This window comes from Mus pahari, chromosome 13, assembly GCF_900095145.1.
Source record: "Mus pahari chromosome 13, PAHARI_EIJ_v1.1, whole genome shotgun sequence".
Classification (NCBI taxonomy): Eukaryota; Metazoa; Chordata; class Mammalia; order Rodentia; family Muridae; genus Mus; species Mus pahari.
In genome coordinates, this window is record NC_034602.1 from 15,588,924 (window position 1) to 15,603,761 (window position 14,838).

Consider the following 14,838-nt stretch of genomic DNA (forward strand, 5'->3'; position numbering starts at 1 on the left):
CTTTCATCTTAGCTCTAAATTTTGTCTCTGTACCTATAACCTTTCATGAGAGTTATGTTCCTTATTCTAAGGAGGAATGAAGTATCCACAAAGGGTCATCCTTCTTGATTTTCTTCTGTTTTCCATAATGTGTCTTGGATATTCCAAGTTTCTGGGCTAATATCCGCTTATCAGTGAGTTTAAAGTGTAATCCTATTTAATAAGTAATTGAATGGACTGGTGCAAAGAGAAATGAATGTCATTCAGTACTCACCAAAATGAGTCTGAAAAAGTTTGAAGGAAAAAAAAAAATAAAGCTATGACAGCAATGAAGAGACATGACAAAGTATGACAATGGCAAAAGCATGTGTCCCACACTGTTACACTGTGCCCATAGCATGTTGAATGACAATTTGTGCTGGAGGCTTAGCATGTGTAGAAACTTGCTATAGTTTCTACTCTTTAAATAAAGGCATTTCTTACATCAGGTTTCTAAAGCTTTGGTCTTCATATAGAGTTTGCTTTTCTATCTCATTTTGTTGGGCCCTTAGCTCCCTGCCTCTCCCTTCTACTGCTATATCATTTAACCCAAATATTCTCTCTTCTATTTTGCTCTGCTACTTTCCCAGACCATGCACTCCATTAAAGCTTTATGTAGCTGCCATTACTTTTTTCCTGATCATTGCTCACATTTACTCCCTATGCGTGCATATTTGAAGATGGAGAATGAATTAACTTTGAAATTTTCTATAAGATAAAACACACAATAGATGATTTTCTGAGCCTATGATACATTATTAAAATCTTTTCTATCTTCTCTGGTAGCACATGCCCAAATTAGATTAATCATATTGAATATTATCATATGTTACTTCTTTTTGGAGAACTTAGATTTCTGAATAATCTGAGACTCCCCATAGATGGCAGCTGTCTTTGCTCTCCTCCAGCCCTAGTTCCAGGAATCTGATGAGAGAGGCACAGATTTGTGAGTCGTAGGACACACTTGTTTAGTGTAGGTGTTTGTGTTTTGTTAGTGGAAGAATGAAAATTACTATGTACTGATGGAGGCAGAAATGAAGGTAATACATAGTGAAGCATAATCAGAAACTCATGGAGGGTAATTTACATCCCAGAGATCCTTCCACATTAATCTTCCTAAGTTATATTTAAACAGACAATTGAAGATGATAGATTAAGCATAATATACCAGAACCTAACTCTAGTCTCTTTCCAGCAATCCTTTTTAAATTACTAGGTAATTGTAATTTTACAGTAAGAGATTTCATAGGAATTTATTTTCAGAATAACTACTAATGAATCCTAAGAATATTAGATTCACAAGTTAGAGTTAATACTTAAACTTGCAGGTTTATATCCTGCTGTGTTAAAAAATGATTTGGTTAAGGCTTTTTGAGAGAACATTTTATCTCATGTGTCTTCCCACATAAAGTTAAGAGTTCTAATAAATAAAAATACTTTTTAAAACGTATTTTTGTTCTTAAATGTATTTTCATATAAATATCAACATTTATGTGATGAAGAATTATGAAAAACTCAGATTATAAAACTTTCACAGAGATGATATTTAAGACTATTAAGTTTTAAAATTGAAACCATTTACGAAAACAGACTCTTTTTTATAGAACAACATTGACATGAAAACTTGGGCTGGATGAAACAAGATTGTGATATATGGGGAGTTCTTTGATGATATTCTTGATAAGAAAACAAAAACACAGAGTTTGATTGTATGTTCATTCTTCTGTGTTTAGAAACTCAAACATATTTTTCTGTACTTCTATTACCTGAAAAATACAATTTGAACCATTTCTGCTGATATAGACAGCTCAAACATACCACTACCTCAAAAGGCAGCATACTGAAAAATGTCCCTTTGTGTGGAAAAGCTAAGAATAAAAATAACTTCAACTACTTAGTTCTCAAATGATAAATATCAATGTCTAGTAAACAGATGAAGAAAATATTCATTCTCATTCACCAACAGACAAATGTAAGTGAAAACTGCAGTGAGATTTCATCTTAGTTCAGAATTATAGTCATTGAGAAAACAAAACAAATGGTGTTGAAGGCAAGGACAAAGAAGGAAGCCTCCTATACAAGGGGTGGTATGTAAACTAGTTCAGCAATTGTGGAAGCCAAAATTTCCATGGAAAAATAAAATCTATCACTTGACCTAACTCCTGGCATTCATTGGCTGTATGCCAAGCTAGCACACCACAGAGACACCTGCTCATTAATGTTTACTGCAGCACAATTCACAGTAGATAGGTTATAGAATTAACATGATTATCTAATGACAAAGATCCATATAAGGAAAATGAGATATATAAAATGAGGTATATACTTACAATAAAATTTTCTTCTTTTACCCATAAAGAATAAAATTATATCATTTATAGGAAAGATAATAGTGATCAAAATAAGAATATTAGTAAAATTAAGTTTTTGTTTTTCATAAAGGTGAATATGTTTTCTCTCATTTGTGGTGCCCAGATCCTTTATGGATATATAAAAATCACATATGACTGTATGACATACAGGTAAAAGCAGAAGGATCTAAGCGAACTAACTGGGGTGAGAGGTGCAGGAAAGGGAACAGGAAAACTTCCAATAGGGATATTTTCAATATAATGTATAGACTTATGTAATGGTGTCCTTATGTAACATACTACCATGCACAATGTAATACTTGCTTCCAGTAATTTAAAAAGCCAGAGAAATGACTACAAATTAATTGTTTCTTTCATTCCAAATCCTTATGTTAAAATTCTAATCCCTTTCCATAAGAACTTCCATAAAGAACCAGAATTTTGAAAAGATCCAAGGGCAGATGGGAGCAACAACCATATTTTCTGATAGTAAATGGATTCTTTTCTCTGTGCTTGGACCCTGCAATGAAATCTGCACATTACAATGAGTTCACACTGAGTCTAATGTTTCTGGTAGTAGAAGAATTTTGTATCTCCAAAAAGTCTCCCTCTGACAACCATAGCTGCTTGGAAAAGAGAATCAGAGGTTTTTCAGAATGAGGAACTTCATCATGAGTTAGTGGATATTGGATGAACAAACATGAATCTTGTGTGCTAAAAGAAGAGTTAGAACTTCTGCCCTTAAATGATGCTCAGAGATGATCATATGTTCTTTGTGGAGAAAAGGACTTAATTTGGTCATTATACTTTATTGTTAGCTTACATGTGGCTCAAAGTGGGATTAAATAAGAAATAATGCCATACTTTTGATATGAAACATCTCTAAATGTCTTGTATATTTAAGGCTTGGTCTTTTTTCTATGGAAAGCATTAACCTAGATGAAGGTAGGACCTAGGTGAAGGAAGTTTGCTTACTGGGGTCATACCTGGAAGAGGTTACCGAAAACCCCACCTCTTCTTTTTATTTATTGCTTCCAGACTGCTATAAAATGAACAGGCTCATCCACACGCCATGATGTTTACGCTGCCACAGATATAAAGGAACAGGCTATGAACCATAGCCTGAAACCATAATGCCAAGTCACAATTCCATATGGGCTAATAGTTGCATATAATTTTTCACAATAGCAAAAGATTCAATCTCTTTCTCTCCCCCACCCCCAAATCTCAGTTAGAAACACACAAATATGGAATGTAAATACAGACTTAAATGTCCAGTATCGAGAAATGAATTACTATAGTGTATAGAGGCCAAAGAAGGCTATGCGGAAACTCATAATACATATACTACATACTACTCTTCTTATTCTTTTGCACAGTGATTTCACTTAAATCCTGGGAAAGTGTTGTGGATAGCCCTGTGGCTAATTATATTTGATGTTAATTCCATTCTCCTGTGAGGGGTCTTCCAACAAGGAATGAGTCAGGACTCAGGTGATTTCCAGTAAATCTACCCCCACCTTAATTTGTAAAATAAAGAAGAGCTGATGATTGGGTGTAGGGCAGGTAGAGCAGAAGATTGGGAGAGAGAAGAAGGAGAAAATGGAAGAGGGAGAGGACGCAGAGGAGGAGGAAGAAGAAAAGTGGAGCAGAAGCACATGGCCTGGAGAAACCGCAGGGGTCTCATAGATGTGGAAGATGGTAGTGTAGCAGTAGCTCTGCCCAATCTAGGTATACAGCATGTATTCATATTAATTGAGTTGTATTTTCATTGCCAGTACATATTTGGGTTGGAGACTTACTGCAATAGGAAAATAATTTTATTAGATATTTTCTTTATTTACATTTCAAATGCTATCCCAAAGGTTCTCTATACCCTCTCCCATCCCTGCTCCCCTACCCACCCACTCCCAGTTCTTGGCCCTGGCCTTCCCCTGTGCTGGGGAAGTTTGCAAGATCAAGGGGCCTCTCTTCCCAATGATGGCCGAATAGTTCATCTTCTGCTACATATGCAGCTAGAGACACGAGCTCTGGGGGTACTGGTTAGTTCATATTGTTGTTCCACCTACAGGGTTGCAGCCCCCTTCAGCTCCTTGGGTATTTTCTCTAGCTCCTCCATTGGGGACCCCGTGTTCCATCCAATAACTGATAGTGAGCATCCACTTCTGTGTTTGCCAGGCACTGGAATAGCCTCACAAGAGACTACTATATACCCATGAAAGGAGTTACAGAGACAAAGTTTGGAGCTAAGATGAAAGGATGGACTATCCAGAGACTACCGTACCCGGGGATCCATCCCATCATCAGCCACAAAACCCAGATACTATTGCATACGTCAGCAAGATTTTGCTGAAGGAAAATTTGTTTTTAATGCTGGCCCCTTAAATTATTTCTCCAAATGTAATTCTAAAGAATCAGCTAATCATGTTTATTTCTCATTTTCTTTATCTCCCTTTCGATCTCATATTCCTTCTCTGTTCTTCTCTCTATATACCTCTGCTATCTCAGCTAATGGTTTCATAGACACATTGTAAATCAATCATTTGAAATCCAACTTGTTCTGTTCATATCAGGAAGGCTGACATTTAATACTTGCTCTGGGCCTAAACAACAAATTGTTTGCTCCAAAATAAAATTACAATGATCATAACTTACCAACTAATTCAGAGGACAACTTTGTACATAGTCAAGAAACTTGCCTGCAATAGGAGATGGAACCATGCATATAGGGACTGGAGCTTGGACCTGACCCCAAGTTCCCATGGAAGTTAGAAAACGTTTAATAACTTGGGCATTCTGGAACATCTTGATGCACAGAAAAAGATAGCTAAGGGAAGATGACTTAGAATGTCCTTGCAGAGTTCTATGCAACCACAGTGACACTTTTCTGTATTCTCAGCAACTCATGGAGAGAATCTCCCGAACCCATAGTTTCACTTCCAGTCTGTATAACAGAGTAAGACTCACTGTCTTAAATTAAAAGCTGGTTGGTTTTCATGTTATGCAACGTATTTAATATTTAAAATAAATAGATATAAAAATAAATATGAGAAAAAACTCACTTCAGGGCTTTCTAGAGGACAAAAAATAGTTGCATGCATGGGAAAAAGGACTAAACTCTAACCATATATTGGCAAATACAGGTCTTTAATAGTTACTCCATGTCTAGGAGAAACACCTCATTAAGGTATCAATAAGCCCCCCCCCCAAGATAGTGTGTTCAATTTTACTACAATAGTGAACAAAAGCAAACAAGCAAAGACATAAAGCAAAAAATTGTTCAGGAGCCACATGAATGTGTTTTTACAGCAAAGAATTTTAACATCATTAACATACAGGTCACCTATGTGTGTTGAATGGATATATATGCACCTAGAAGAAAATCCAACCCAGAATTGATCAGCTATCTAAGATCTTTTTAATGGGCTCCACGTATAAACGCAAGCGAATTTTGTGAAGGACTGATTACTTCCCAAGAAGAACGTTTTTTTCCACAGAGGAGAGACAAGAAAGCAAGTATCCGCCACACCAGAGGCAGGTTAATATATGGTCCTACATTTCCTTGCCAACCCAGCAAGCCGAGTCTACTTATAATATCAAATAAGTTACATTGGACAACTTAGAAAGGGATTGTCAGGTGATTTGTTTGAATTAGAAAGAATTTGATTGCCAGACTCCTTTGTAAGCACATTTATGCTTGACAAGTTAGAAGAAAATATTTGTCAGTAGAAGATAGCTAATTAACTTGACACCCAAGGGAAGCATTGAGGAAGCCTTACTAGAACATGTCATTTTTAGAATCTAAATTTTTTTTTAAATTTAATATAATTTTAGATTTTTACTTATTCACTTTATATCCCTCTCACTGATGCCTTCCCAGACACTGTCTCCCACAATACTTCCTCTTCCCCTGTCCCCTTCTCAACTGGGTGGGTGGTGGTCCCCTAGTTATTACATCCCACCCTGACACTTCTAGTATCTGCAAAGTTAGGTTCTTCCTCTTCCAAAGAGGCCAGACAAGGCAGCCCAGGTAGTAGAACATAGCTTTTGGGTTAGCTCCCACTCAGGTTGTTCAGGGCCAACATGAAAGCCAAGCTGTACATCTGCTACATATGAGCGGAAAGGCCTAGGTCTAGACTGTTTGTGTACTTGGGTGGGTGACTCAGACTGTGACAGAATAAAGCCTTCAGGTTAATTGACTCTGTTGGCCTTCCTGTGGAGCTCCTATACTCTTTGGGATCTACAATCTCTCCTCCTATTTGTCTTTAAGAATCCCTAAGGTCCATCCACTGCTTGGCTGTGGGTTTCTTTATCTGTCTGAGTCAGCCCCTGGGAGAAGTCTTTCACGAGAAAACATGCTCCTGTCCGCAAGCATAACATTATTAATAATGTTAAGGATTGACGTTTGGACATGGGATGCATCTCAAGTTAGATCGGTTATTAATTAGCCATTCCCTTGGTCTCTGCTCCCTCCCCATGCCTGCATTACTTGTAGAACAGATAAATTTTGAGTTGAAAGTTTTGTAGGTAGGTTCATGTCTCTATCACTTGATTCGGGGTTCTGTCTGGATACAGGAGATAGTCTCTTCATGTTCCATATCCCTAATGTAGTAAGTCACAGCTAATGTCACCCCTATTGATTCTTGGGCACTTCCTTAGTCCCAGACCATAGAGACATATCCCCTACCTTATCACCCCAGACAAGGCAGCCCAGTTAGTAGAACATAGCCCACAGAAAGGCATATATATGGAAAAAACATGAAAATTTAATACCTCTCTGCACATGTGGAGATGTGAGCAGACTGCTGGAAAAGGAAAAGGACTGTGTCTACAAAAAGTGATTCACTATGTAGGGCTTCAGTACTGTGGAGAGATTGGGAGGTAAGAGGTCAAGAGGCTTATGTTGTCTTGGGCTAGGTTTAGTTTCCAGGCAGACATTACTTGCCAACCTCTCTGTTAGAACTAGTTGTGTGATTCAAAGATAATAGTGGAATCGATTATCTGTGTAGACCACTAGCTTACACCAACTCAAATGCTGTGAATGCCATCAAATTGCATCTTGAGCCTTAAAAAAGCTTTCCTTATTCTGCTAGAACCTCCTATCTGATGTACCCTGTAATGCATTATGAACTTTCCTTAATTTAAGACTTTGTTCTGTAGCATAATAAAACTTCATGAAAATGTTTTCAAATTGGGACATGGAATTTGGTGTAATCCAAAATCTGATCCTGGCTTTGTTAATTCCAAATGACTCCAAAATAAATTATTATTATTTTTTGTCTCTCTAAAATAAGAGGGATATGACTTGCTTCAATCCATGTACCCAAGCTATGCTTATAATTTCATTTTCACCATTGACATTCCCCTTCCTCCTTTTTTAAAAATTAAAATGAGTAACAATTCTAGAATAGGAGAAAGTGCTAATGAGTCTAATGTGATTATCTCTAAATCCACTGGTGCTTATGGCTACTGTTTGCTGGTAGAGGACTCTCATTCAAGTTTGACAATGCCTCAACTTCTCAGCAGCAGTTCAGATCAAAGCTCAATTCTAAGCACAGCATTTTGAGAGCCAGGTGGAGAGTTCAAAGCTATCCAGAGCCCTCTTATTACAAGCCTGTGAGTGCTAAATCATTTCCTTCATGCAAATCTCTATACAAATGCCAAAATTTAAGCCTGCTTTCATTTCCTCTTTTTGTAATTATAGCTGTGAGTTATACTGTGGTGTGAAAATGTTAGTGGGAAACTACTAGAAATAACCATTTTATAAGTTTTAAACTGCATGCTGTTCTGAGTACCATCAGGCATCTTGTGCCAGTCTGCTCAATCCAGTCTGGCATGTGATCTTCCCTCTGTCCGTATGCCTATGATATATAACTCACCTGTTTGGTAGTCAGTTAACAGTCACCTGCAGTCATCATATTTGGTCTTGTAACATTACAGTGCATCTTTCCAAAATGACAAAAAGAAAACAAACAAACAAAAACATTTTTTTTTTTTTTTTTTTTTTACTTAAAGTAAGATCATTGCCCCAAAGTCCAAGAACAGTGACACTGTCAATTATACAAGACAAAGAGAAGTTCTAAAAGGCTTCCCTTCAACAAAAAGGTGGAAATTCTCCACTCAACAAGGAAGAAAATAGATCACTGGGGGGCTCAAGGCAATGCAATATTTTAAGAGAAGCTATATCCAAATAATTTTGATTTCAGTGCTTCACTTCAATTATTTTGTTATTATTTATTACAGTGTAACTCTTACCATGCTTAATTTAAAAGTTAAAATTTATTACAGAAAATAGTATATGTAGAGTTCAGTGTGTCAGTAACTTCAGACATGCCCTAGAGATCCAGAAACCTTTCATAGCAAATAACAGGGGCTTCCTGTACGTCAAGAAGCAACACATACTTTAAAAAACCAGCTGTCACACATGGCTGGACCTAAGAATATCACTTGGCTCAGACCCTGAGGTAAGCTTCCCCTTTCTTAAGTAAACTTTGAGAATTTCACGCCTCTTTATTACTCTTAACAGTAAATAAGTTTTTTAATTAAATAGGCCCAAGGCCAAGTACACTGTACTCTATCTGCCCAAAGTATTAATAAATATAAAATCGCCTCATACATGATAAAACACAGTTTCCTATCCTGTAAATATACTGTGCTATAGAGGATGCCTGACAGCTTAGAACAGCAGATTCCTTCAGAAAACATCAATACATGGGCCAGGAAAGAAGAGAAACTGTGCTAGACACATGCAATAAGAACAGAGGTCACATTGTGGGTCCATGTTTCTATTATGTTCTGTGGAAAGAGCATGGCCATGACCCCACCAGCTCCCTGATATCCATGCTTCAGCTCCCACAGTCTCAATCTCTAAGCTCAAAGCATATGTATGCTGCACTGCTTTCAGAAACTGTGCTTCCTTTCCTTCTTTTATGACTTTTCTCTGGCCAGCTCACTGGGGTTGTAGAAGGGGAATAGTACCCTTGTGCATAGAGCATGGCACTGTGACCTTCTATTTAAGAATGCATATGGTCGCTTTCTTGCTTGGACTTAACATGTTGAAGACTAAAATTTTCTTTTCCTAGCATTTTGAAAGAATCTAAGGCTGTTTCTTGACTAGGACACTTTCCTTGGTTGATGGCAACTTAAGAAGCACCCTTCTTTCTCCTGCGGGATGTGGTCTTCTGGCTAGATGACTGCAAGGCTTCCTCCATTACATTGGCTTCTGAATTCCATATCAAGGTTTTCTGTCCTCTCCATTATCAGTTTGATGGAACAAGCTGTAATTTTATCTTGCTGACTGATGTTGAGGAGTAATCTGGGACCAGGAGTGTAAATCCATAAAATTGTCTATTTCTGTAGAATAGAAAGCCTTTTGAAGAACTATGATATAGTCAAGCAGAAGACAAGTCTTAGCATGTAGCAGGATCAGGCCTCTATGTTCCATCCTAAACACCACAAACTCATTCAGGTACACATATGAATTCTGCAAAACTTTTTTTAACCATATATTCCATTTCATACTATATTTCCTACTTTAAACATACCTCATTCTATATGTATTGTTGATTTATTAACATAAAACTCAGTGCTTGTTATACTAAAACACATATTTCATCACATATTATTTAATACATGGCAATCTTGCTATACTTGGGTCACTAGACAGAATGCCAGAATTTTCTTAGAGGGCAGGGTAAATGGTGAAGTCACTAACAAAAGTACATCAGTTTGAAAGCCATTACTCTAAACAGGTTGAAAAGGTTGCTTGTTATTCTTCCTATGGGGTTGCAATCCCCCTCTGCTCTCCCAGTCCTTTGGCCAGCTCCCCGACCAGGATTTCCGAGCTCAGCCTGATGTTTGGCTCCAAACATCCACATCTGCATTGGTCATTTGCTGGCCAGACCTCTCAATAACCACCACACTAGGTTCCTATCAGCAAACGCCTCTTGACCACGGCAACAGTGTTGGGTTTGGTGTCTGCAGACATGATTGATCCCCAGGTGTGGAAGTCGCTGGTGGGCCCTTCCTTCAGTCTTTCTTCCATTTTTGTCCTTGTTCTTTTTTAGGACAGGAAGATTTCTGGGTTAAAAACTTTGAGATGGGTGAGTGACCTCATCCCTCGACCAGGGGCCTTGCCAATCTACTGGAGGTGGTCTCAACAGGTTCTACCCCCAACTTCTCTGTGCATTTCAGCTAAAATCATCCCACTAACGTTCTGGAAGCCTCACATTTCCCTGGTGTCTGGGCCCCTCCAGTGGCTATCCCCCAGTTACTTATCCCTCCTGCTACATATTTTATGTTCAATTTCCTGACCCTCCCTACTTCTCTCATATCTCTTCCAGTTAATGATACTCCCACCATTATTTCCTTCCCCTCCTTTCTCTGTCCCAAGTCACCCTGTCCCTCCACCTGCCACAATTGTCCTGTTTCCCGCTCAATGCAGGACTGAAGCGTCCACACCCTGGTCTTCCTTCCTTCTACTCTCCATATGGTCTGTGGGTTGTATCATGGGCATTGTGAGCTTTGGGGCTAATATCCATTTGTAAATGAGTACATACCACGTATCTTCTGTGTCTGGATTACCTCACTCAGGATGATATCTTCTAGTTCCATCCATCTGCCTAAGAATTTCATGTAGCCATTGTTTTTTTATCACTGTGTAGTACTCCACTATGTATATGTACCACATTTTTGTTATCCATTCTTCTATTGAGGGACATCTGGGTTGTTTCCAGCTTCTGGCTATTATAAGCAAAGCTGAAATGTACATAGTGGAGCACGTGTCCTTGTTATATGTCAGAGCATCTTCTGGGTATATGCCCAGGAGTGGTATAGCTGGGTCCTCAGGTAGGACTATTTTTAATTTTCTGAGGAAATGCCAGACTGACTTCCAAAGTGGTTTTACCAGCTTGCAATCCCAAAATCAATGAAGGAGTGTTCCTTATTCTCCATACCCTTGCCAACATCTGCTGTCACCTGTGTTTATGATTTTAGCCATTCTTATTGGTTTGAGATGGAATCTCATGGTCATTTCGATTTGCATTTCCATAATGACTAAGTATCTTGAACATTTCTTTAAGTGATTCTTAGCCATTTGAGATTATTCGGCTGAGAATTCCCTATTTAGCTCTGTATTCAAATTTTTAATAGGGTTACTAGGTTCTTTGGACTCTACTTTCTTGAGTTCTTTATAAATTTTGGATATTAGCCCTCTATCGAATGTAGGGTTGATAAAGATCTTTTCCCATCTGTTGGCAGCCGTTTTGTCTTATTGACAGTGTCCTTTGCCTTATAGAAGCTTTGCAATTTTATGAGGTCCCATTTGTTGATTCTTGATATTACAGCACAGGCCATTGCTGTTCTGTTCAAGAATTCTTCCCCTGTGCCCATGTCTTTTAGGCTCTTCCCCACTATCTCTTCTATAAGTTTCAGTGTCTCTGGTTTTATGTGGAGTTCCTTGATCCACTTAGACTTGAGCTTTGTACAAGGAGATAAAAATGCATCAATTTGCATTCTTCTACATGCTGACCTCCAGTTTATCCAACACCATTTGTTGAAAAATGTTGTCTTTTTTCATTGGATGGTTTTAGCTTCTTTGTCAAAAATCAAGTGACCATAGGTGTATGGGTTTATTTCTGGATCTTCAATTCTATTTCATTCATCTAATTTCTTGTCTTTGTACCAATATCATGCATTTTTATCACTCTTGCTCTATAGTATAGCTTGAGGACAGGGATGGTGATTCCCCCAGAAGTGTTGGGCATTGGGCTTTTCACAGACAAGGTGGACTGCAGTCCAGCTGAGGTCTGAACCCTCGGACCTGGTGGTGATAATACACCACCAGGGGGACAGAAGGAGTTCCCTCATATCTCCTGGACTCCTGGCTCCTGTCAAAGTTACCACCCCCTCAGCCCACACAGGAGAAGCGTGGTTAGTAGTCGCATAGGCAATGTCCCAAGCTTCTCATCTTCAGGCTAAACTCCTCCACAGTTTCCTAGCAAAAGTAAAGATAAAAGCCCCTAAGAGGGGCTGCTTAGTCCCACCTCACTCCCTTACTCCCCTTACAATCCTCTTACTTTTTCCTCTCCTCTTCTCACTCTCTTCTCTCACTCTCTTCTTCTCTCTCCCTCTCCCTCGCTAGCTTTTCTTCTCTTTCTCTCCTTTTTCTCCTTCTCTACTCTTGGCCATGGCCTGTCCCCCTCCTCTCTCTCTCTCAGCTTCTCTCCTTTCTCCTTGCCTTTCTACAATAAAGTTCTAAAACCATAGACTCTGTTCATTAAGGCCCTCTGCTTACTCTTGCCTGGGAGGGAACCTCTCTCCCCTCAGCCCTCTCTCCCATAACCCCTGGGCTACAAGGTGTCACCCCGGGCCCCTGGTCTGTGGCTACCTCTTGTCCACCAACCCCCCATCATCGAGTGGGGTCAGTGGCTTAGATGCCCACCAGGGGCAGAGTGGAAAGTGTCTGGCAGCCCTCCTGCATCTGCCTGCCAAAGCATAGGAGGAACTCTGGCTAGACATGGGCTATCCTCCCTGCTCCTCTTTCCCAACACCCCTATGCCCTCTCTCCTATAACCCTGGGGCTACAGGGTGTCACCCTGGAGCCCCCGGTCAGGGGCTGCCCCTTTTCCACCCCCTGTTGAGTGTGGTCAGTGGCTTAGATGCCCAGGTGTGGTCAAGTGAAAAGCGTCTGACAGCCCTCCTGCATCTGCCTGCCCAGAGCATAGAAGGAACTCTGGGTGGAGGTGGGCTATCCTCCCTTCCCCCTTTTCCCCCCTCCCCTGGCCCCTTTAGTTCCGACAGATAGTAGCAGAGGATGGTTCTGCCATCTACGCCAGACATAACCAGCTAAAGAAGACACACACAGAGACCTACATCAGATCTCCAAGTTTCCCAAGACCAGGCAGAGCCTGCTCTAAACTCTCTGCCTCCTCAAACAGCAGGGTTAGTCTGAGCTCTGCCACCCCCTCCCCACCACAGCCCAGCGTGAGAGTGCAGCCCATGCCAAGGGACCACAACCCAGTTCCTGCCCCATGCACAAGTGTCCGGGAATGGGCTGCAGGCCCGCAGACAAGGTGGCAGGCGGCACAGGCGGTGGGAAGCACAGGTGGAAGGCAGAAGTGAGACGCAGTGGGCGGAGGCAGAAGCAGGCAACAGGGAGGAGAAGGCAAAAGAGCCATGGCGGGCACTGCATCGGCAGGCGGAGGTGACATGCTGCCGGACAGCCAGCCACCTTAGCTAAAATGCCTTTCACTCAACCCTCTATGTTAAACTTTCCTCTCCTTCTGCTTTCAGAGACAAAACAAAAAGGGAAGAAAAGGCAACTGCAGGGCGCAATGTGCCCCTCCCCTCATCCAGATTAGCCCTTGACAACTGCACCCGAAGCTGTGCTCCCCCTACAGGAACAACTAAATCGTGCTTTTCAACCCCAAATTTTCATGCTTCTTTATTTAAATGATTATTTTCTCTCTAGTATTCATGAAATATGTCCAAAAAATTCTCTCGACTTGTTTTAAATTTCCTTTAAGGTTCCAAAATCATGCAATCCTTAATTAACAATGTGTTTCCTTTTACAGACAAATTGTTAACTGCCTAATCCAGATACACAATTAACATGATATATTCTTCCTCAGCCATCCAAAGCTAACCATGTTGTGCTCCTAAGCAAACCATTGCAGGCATAACTTTTGCTATCCACCCTAGGGAGACATACTCTGCTGGTGTTCTGCTCCTCTGTTACCATTACTCCACAGGTCTATCTCCACATAGTGCCTGCTGCCACAGATCCAGCTAAGACAACACCATCTCCTGAGACCTACAGACTACAACAAAGCTGTCTTCCTCCAAAAACCTCATATGCAAGACTCTTGGGAAACACGTGCTGAACTCCACAGAAGACATAATGGAACCTTCCAGCTACAGATGAACTCTCTTGCCAAAGCCAAGTGACCGCTGAACTTTGGGGGAAGTTACATGATAGTGAGGAAAACATAATTCTATCTAGATTAATTAATTGCTGTTTAAAACTGATGTTATTACCCTCAAATTGTACTACCCATGGAACAATTGATTGATTGTACAATCTCTTGCCTTCCCAACCCTTACCCTTAGCCCTCCTCACTACTCTGGCTTTGTTCTGCTACTTCTCAAGGCTATATCTTTTCTTCTGATACTTCCACTCCACTCTAAACTTTTACCACAAATGACACAGTGCCCTCTCCCTTTCTTATAAAAACAGAAGTGGGATATGTGGGGCATTGGGCTATGCAAAGACAGTCGAGCTGAGGTGGAACCCCAGGACCCAGTGGTGATAACTCACCTACATGGGACAGAAGGAGTTCCCTCATATCTCCTGGACTCCTGGCTCCTGTCAAAGTTACCACCCCCTCAGCCCACACAGGAAAAGCATGGTTAGTAGTCACATAGGCAATGTCCTAAGCTTCTGACCTTCAGGCTAAACTCCTCCACAGTT

The 14,838-nt window shown here is 40.3% G+C and overlaps 1 pseudogene; it reads right to left on the reverse strand.

The window, feature by feature from the left end:
- Positions 1-13,579, reverse strand: part of LOC110330869 — a 28,110-nt pseudogene extending 14,531 nt beyond the window's left edge.
- Between the last annotated feature and the right edge of the window lie 1,259 nt (positions 13,580-14,838).